Raw genomic sequence first — 7,314 nt, forward strand, 5'->3', positions numbered from 1 at the left:
CTGCCAAAAGAACCAATAGATCTGTTTTGGAAGAAGTGCAACCAGAGTGCTCCTTGGAGGCCAAAATGGCTAAGCTTCATCTCTCCTACTTTGGACACATTGTCCGGAGAGAACAGTCGCTGGAGAAGGATGTCATGCTGCGTAAGGTGGAGGGTCGGAGAAAAAGAGGAAGACCCCAACGAGATGGATCAGCCAGGTGGCATCATTGATGGCATGAAGTGTGGCAGCGGTAGTGAGGTTGGCCCAGGATGGGACATTGTTTCGTTCTACTGTGCATGGGGTCGCTTTGAGTCAGTTCTGACTCAATGGCACCTGACAACAACAACAACAGAAGGATAGACATGAAGTAGGTGAAATGGCCTCTAGTCTTTTCTGCTTTCATGTATTATTCACCTCCTTCTCAAGAATAAAGGCAAAGTGGGTGAACAAAATAAATGGATAGCCAGTCTTGGACATTGTAGAATGAAAACAGGAAGTAAAATGAAAGTTTAGATTTATAAAAAGTCAAAACACTTTTCTATTCAATCTTTCTCCGTATTAAGTTCAAGATAGATTCATATATTATTTGCATTGGCCTAATTACAGTGATTCATAGAACACATCAAATATCCTTGAGCATAAAGCTATCAAAAATTCAGTCGATAGTATCTGATCTAATAGGCAGATGATCAACAAGTATATTATCCAAGTCAATTCATCCTAAACAGTTCTTATCGGCAACTAGATGCTCCTGCTGTCATTTACTGAATAAATTTATGGATGTTTGGCTCAAAATTTGTGAAAATGAATCTCCCTAGATGTAAGAATAACTGGTCTGCCCCTGCATGTTGCAGGTAGGAGACTGGCTGGCTGTAGAAGTAAGTGAATTTCAGAAGCAGTGAAGTGGAAGGTAGTCAAGGACTATACCAGCTTGCTACTTGGAAACCCTCCAGCACACTGTCAAAACAGTAGGGACTCTGAGCACCTGCCCAAGTTGCACTTAAAATTAATGATTATTTGTGAGAACAGACAAGGAGGAAAATCTACTTCGTTCACAAGTTTGTGGTGTGGATTAGCTTCATTGGTATCTAATGGCAGACTGCCACTGAGCTGATCTTTTTTTGTACTTTTTGGCTCTTTCCTCAGGATGCCAGAAGCTGTTTTTGTAGCTAGTGCTTTATCTAATTCTGGCACAATCAATCCCACCTCTTTCTCCCTCAGTACAATTGGCAGGACTCTATTGTTTATAGGGAATGTATATTTTTCCTTTAATATCTGAAACCTTTCTAAGTTCCCTCCATTTAAAAAATTTTCATTGTTCCTCTACTTCCCACCCCACTCTTCTTTCTCACTATTTCAAGTTAAATATAAATCTATCTATAATTCCTAAGTTCTATTGTCTTTTATATTTTTGATCTTTCTTTTGATTTCCCTTTAATGTAATTTTAAAAAGCCTTATATAAATGTATTCCTTTTGCTTAAAAATGCACTATTGAAGCATTGATTTATGCATTAACTGATTTATATATACAGTTTGTTCATTGCTTAGCAATAAATGTCCACATAATATAATGGATCTTTTGTATAAAATGTTTTAGTGGTACAAATTAAAGGGCCCATAATAAGTACAACATTATCTATTAAATTGTCTCATAAACATATTTTTATTTCAAATTGAACAGGAATCCATTGATCATTGCTATCCTAATCATTATGTTTGTCTTTTGTGATTATCAACATGATTGTTATTGTTGTTGTTAAGTACATTCCAGTCGGTTCCAACTCATAGTGACCCTGTATAGAGTTTCCAAGAAGCTGCTGGTGAGTTTAAACCACTGACCTTGTGGTTCAAATTGACCTTGACGTCCAAAGCTTTAGTCCACAGAGCTATACCAGGGCATAATAAAAAAAATCAAATAATCACATATCTTTGTTCCTTTTGGATTCCTGTTAGTGCTATGGGTTAATGCACTGAACTGCAAAGTCAGTTTGAACTACAAGGTTGGCAGTTCAAGCTCAACAGCCACTCCTCAGAAACCCTATGGGCTTGAACTGACTCCACAGCACTTAACAACAACAACAGTGTCTTTTAGGGCAGTGTTCCCAAAATTTTTTGGCCTTTTAGTATTTCTATCACTTATTTGAAGACATATGCTTTATCTCTCTCCCTACCCTTTATCTCTCATTCTCTCTCCCTCTCTGTCTCCTCAAAAAGTTTTTGGAAAAATGGCATTAAGAGATAATGGAACATTGATGCTTTGAAGTCCATTAGTATGTATATGTGTACACTTAGTATACATATTTGTTAGTTAAATAGGTGCTGTTACGTTGATTTTGACTCACCACGAACATATGCACAACAGAATGAAACACTGCCTGGTCCTATACCATCCTCATAATTGTTGCTACTTTTGAACTCATTGTTGTTACCACTGTATCAATTCATCTCATGGGAGACCTTCCTGTTTTTAGCTGACCATATATTTTTCCAAACATTATGTCCTTCTCAAGGGACTAGTCACTTCTGACATGTTTGGAGTATGAGAGACAAAGTCTCGCCATCCTGACAGCTAAGGCACATCTGGTTGTACTTTCTACACAGATTGGTTCATCTGGTAGTCCATTGTACTTTTAATATTCCTCTCCATCACCTTAATTCAAACCCATCAAGTCTTCTACAGTCTTCCTTATTCATAGTCCAACTTTCACATGCATATAAGACAACTGAAAATATCATAGCTTGGGTCAGGTACACTTTAGTCCTGAAACTGATATCTTTGCTCTTGAACACTTTACAGAGGTCTTGTGGAGTAGATTTGCCTAATGCAAAAGGCCATTCGATTTTTTTACCACTGTTTACGTGACTGTTGATTGTGGATCCAAGCAAAATAAAGTCTTTGGCAATTTCAGTCCTTTCTCCATTTATCATGCTGTTCAATACAGCTTCTTGGATTGTATGCTCAATGTAACCTTGAATATATACGGTGAAAGGATATAACTAGGGTACACACCTTTCTTGATTTGAAACCATTCAGTATTCCCTTGTTCTGTTCTAACAAATTCCTCTTGGTCTATGTACACATTCCTCATAAGCAAAATTAAATATTTTGGATTATCTGTTTATCACAATGTTATCCATTGTCTGTGATCTACACTATCCAATACCTTTGCAAAATCAATAAAGCGCAAGTAAACATCTTTCTGATATTCTCTGTTTTTAGCCAAGTCCCTCTGAAGTTAGCAATTATATGCCTAGTTCCAAATCTTCTTCTGAATCTGGCTTTAATTTCTGGCACTTCTCTCTCTCTCTCTTTTTTAAATTTCTACATTTTTCATCATGTCTTCTTCTGGTGACCTTTTAGCCCAATCTCCTTCACAGACATCCAGTCAGCCATCAGACAAATTAGGTTGGCAACAGATTCAGCTTGTGCTAATTCTTGACTACCCTCATATACTTTTTAAGCCAATGAGGGTAACCATCATGATGGAAGGAACAAGAGTAAAAGGAGAATTCATTCTTTTCACTCAGCTAGTTTTCAAAATAAAGCCATCCATCTTGAGCATCTTTCTACACACTTCCAGATAAGGCATCTTGGTGCTTGCCTGTATTTTTCAGCCCCATCACAATGGAGGTAGCAGTCATCAGCTTCTCGTAAACAAGGAACACAATAGCCACAGTGAAGACTGTCTACAGCAGTTTGGCTTCCAGACTTTTGTAAAGTCCCATTATCCCAAAATACCTTACTCATTGATGCAGAAAATAAAGAACATTCTGAAGTGGTTTGTTTTCTGGGTTTAGTCCATGATATACAAACCTCAGGATCAATTGTATAGTCTGCATGGGAATTACTATTACTTTGGCTATTACACCAATGATGAGCAAGTCCACAAAAGAAAGCTGCATTTGTTTCTTTAAAAGCTGTCATTTTAAGCCTTCCTAGAACATGAACAGGACAGCAGGATTGAAGACCAACAGCAAGGAAGGGAATGTGCCATTCCACAAAGTCAAGATTCCTTCATCTAGAATTATCTGATGGAAAGCATCAATAATAACTTTGTAGTTGTTTGGTACAATGTCCTCATTCCATAATTTGGCCCCTTGCATTTTCAGTCTGGTATTTACCACCCAGAGTGGAATTGTTAGCAGCACATTCACCATTCCTTTAACAAATCCAACTGTCAGTTCCTTTCCAGTGGTAGAACATTTACCTTTGACCCAAACTGCTTTGAGATTATTAAAAGTGTAGAAATATACAAAATTGGAGCAGCAGAGACAGAGACAGGAGATAACTGAAAACCCCCCTTGATATGGTGCCAGGAGGCCTTTATCCACAAGCACTATGTGTATGATTTGGGATTTTCTTTTCTTGTCAACCTGAAGTCAAAGTCTAACTGCGTCCAGAGAGAAAAATACAGTCATTGCTATCACACTGTCCATGGCTCTGGCAATGGCATGGAACAGGCAATGGCATGGAACAGGCAATGGCATGGAACAGGCTCAAGCCACTGGCAATGCTTCCAGCAAACTGAGCTCCAGTTTTTCCGCAGGTGCCATGGTTGGCAAAGTGAGAGACTCCTGGCTTTTCTCTCTTAAAGTACTGTTGCAACTGTTTTTTAGTTATCATTAGCTAAATATTACTTGCATGTGATGGTAATGCTATTGTGGGATGATCCTGCATTCTGTTATGTGACCTGTCTTTGGAACAGGCACACATATTGATCTTTGCCAATCACTTGGTCTAGTAGCTGTCTTCTAAATTTCTTGACATAGATAAATGAGTACCTTCAGTGCTGCATCAGTTTCTTGAAATATTTCACATTGTATTCTGCTATTCTGCCTTTTCCTGGAGCGTGTTTTTGTTTTGTTTTGTTTTTGCCAATGCTTTTAGAGCAGCTTGGACTTCCTTCTTCAGTACCATCGATTGTTGATCATATTCTACATTTTGAAATGGTTAAACATTAACCAATTCTTTTTGGTACAGTAATTGTATATTTTGTACTTTTAGTTTTCTAACTCCAGGTCTTTGCACATTTCACTATAATAGTTGACATTTTCTTATTGAGCTGCCCTATGTAATTTTCTGTTCAGCTCTTTATTTTCTCATTTATTCCCATCACTTTAGTTCCCCTACACCCAAGAGCAAGTTTCGGAGCCTCTTCTGCTATGTATTTTGGTCTTTTCTTTCTTATCTATATTTTTAATGACCTTTGCTTTCTTCTGTGTGATGTTCTTGATGTCATTCCACAGCACATCTGGTCTTCATTCATTAGTGTCTAATCCATCAAATGTGTTCTCGTGATGATTTCTAAATTCAGTTAGTATCTAGTCAAGGTCATATTTTGATTTTCGTCGTTTTATTATCTTCAGCTTCAGCAACTGATGGTTTGTTCCATAGTTAGCTCCTAGTCTTGTTTTGAGTGATAATATCGAGCTTTTCCATTTCCTCTTTCCACAGATGTAGTCAATTTGGTGCTTGTGTATTGCATCTAGTGAGATCTAGTTGCCTTTTATGTTGTTGGAAAAAAAAGGTATTTTGAATAAGTCATGGGTCTTGAAAAATTCTATCATGAGATTTATGTAATTGTTTCTATGACCATGGTCTTACTTTTCAACTGTGGATCTTCCTCTTTGTTTTCAACTTTGGCATTTCAACCTCCAGTAATTATTGATGCATCTTGATTGCATGGTTTGTCAATTTCAGACTGAAGAATTTGGTTGAATTCTTCAGTTTCATTACCACTTCATTAGTGGTTGGTGTGTAAATTTCAGTAATAACTGGCTTTCCTTGTAAGCATATGGCTATTATCCTATCACAGGTAGCATTGTACTTCAAGATAGATTTTGAAATATCCTTTTTGACAATGAATGCAATGTCATTCCTTTTCAATGTATCACTGTTCTCAGCCTAGTAAACCATATGACTGTCTGATTCAAAATGATACTGCCAGTGCATTTCAGTTCACTAATACCTAGAATAACTATCTTTATGCATTCCATTTCATTTTGGGCAACTTGTAATTTTCATAGTTTGTCCCATTCCATGGTCTGATTATTAATGGCTGTTTGTAACTGTTTCTTCTCATTTTAAGTAGTGCCACAATAATAAATCAAGGTCTTTAAGTCAACTTAATTTTGAAGTGACAATGTTTCCCCATTCATGTTTTGAGTGACTTCTAGCTTGAGGAGTTGAACTTCCAGCACTATATCTGAAATGTTCTACTGCTATTCATGTGTTTCAGCTGCTCATCATTCAGTAATGTTCTGCCTATTCTACTTCCTAGTCTCTTTTAGTCTGGAAATTCCACTGAAACCAGTCCACCATCAGTGACCCTGCTAGTATTTAAAATCCCTGTGGCACAGTTTCCAGAATTATAGTGACACCCTACTCACAGAAGTGGGACAAACTGATACACAGGTTGTGGAGTCCATATATGTATGTCATTAAGTGCATTTGAGTCAGTTCCAACTCAGCGACCCTATATAATATTTCCTAGGAGCACCGGGTGGGTTTGAACCACTGACCTAGTGATTATAAGTCCACAGCTTATCCTACAGTTTCATTCTATATATATTGTAGTTGTTAATTTCCATTGAGTAGGTTATGATTCATAGCAACCTTGTGTAGGGTTTCCTAAGAGTGGCTGGTAAGTTTGAACTGCTAACATTTTGGTTCAGACCAACCTTATACTGCTTATCCAATTGAGTTGATGGCATTTAACAACAAAACTAGCATATGTTGTTGTTGTTAAGTTCCATCAAGTCGGTTCCAACTCATAGCAACCATGTAATCCTAACTTTTCTCCTGCAGAGCAGCTGTTGGTCTTGAACCATGGACCTTGTGGTTCCCAGACCACTTACTCTATAGAGAAACTGCATATATATATACTGTTGTTGTTGTTAAGTGTCCTTGAGTCAGTGCTGACTTATAATGACCCTCTAAAGGTTTCTAAGAAATAGCTGATGGGTTTGAACTGATGACCTTTTGGTAATTAGTCCAGTGCTTATCCTACAGCACCACAACAGGACTATACACACGTATATATAATTACATATATGCATCTATCTATCTATCTCTATCTCTATATCTACATCTATATATCTATATATCTATCTATACTATCTATCTCTATCTCTATATCTATCTATCATTGCTGATGTCCAATGGATCTTGTCTGAAAGCAAAGAATACCAGAACGATATTTACCTATGCTTTATTGACTATGCAAAGGCTTTCGATTGTGTGGATCATGACAAGCTATGGACAACATTGAGAAGTATGACTATTCCAGAACACTTAATTGTACTTCTGAGGAATCTGTACCTGGACCAAGAAG

The 7,314-nt window shown here is 37.3% G+C and overlaps 1 pseudogene; it reads right to left on the reverse strand.

Annotated features, from left to right (window-relative positions):
* Nucleotides 1-3,547: 3,547 nt before the first annotated feature.
* On the reverse strand, nt 3,548-4,468 carry LOC102830553 (annotated as a pseudogene).
* Nucleotides 4,469-7,314: the final 2,846 nt, after the last annotated feature.

Source organism: Chrysochloris asiatica, unplaced genomic scaffold, assembly GCF_000296735.1.
Source record: "Chrysochloris asiatica unplaced genomic scaffold, ChrAsi1.0 scaffold00303, whole genome shotgun sequence".
Taxonomy (NCBI): Eukaryota; Metazoa; Chordata; class Mammalia; order Afrosoricida; family Chrysochloridae; genus Chrysochloris; species Chrysochloris asiatica.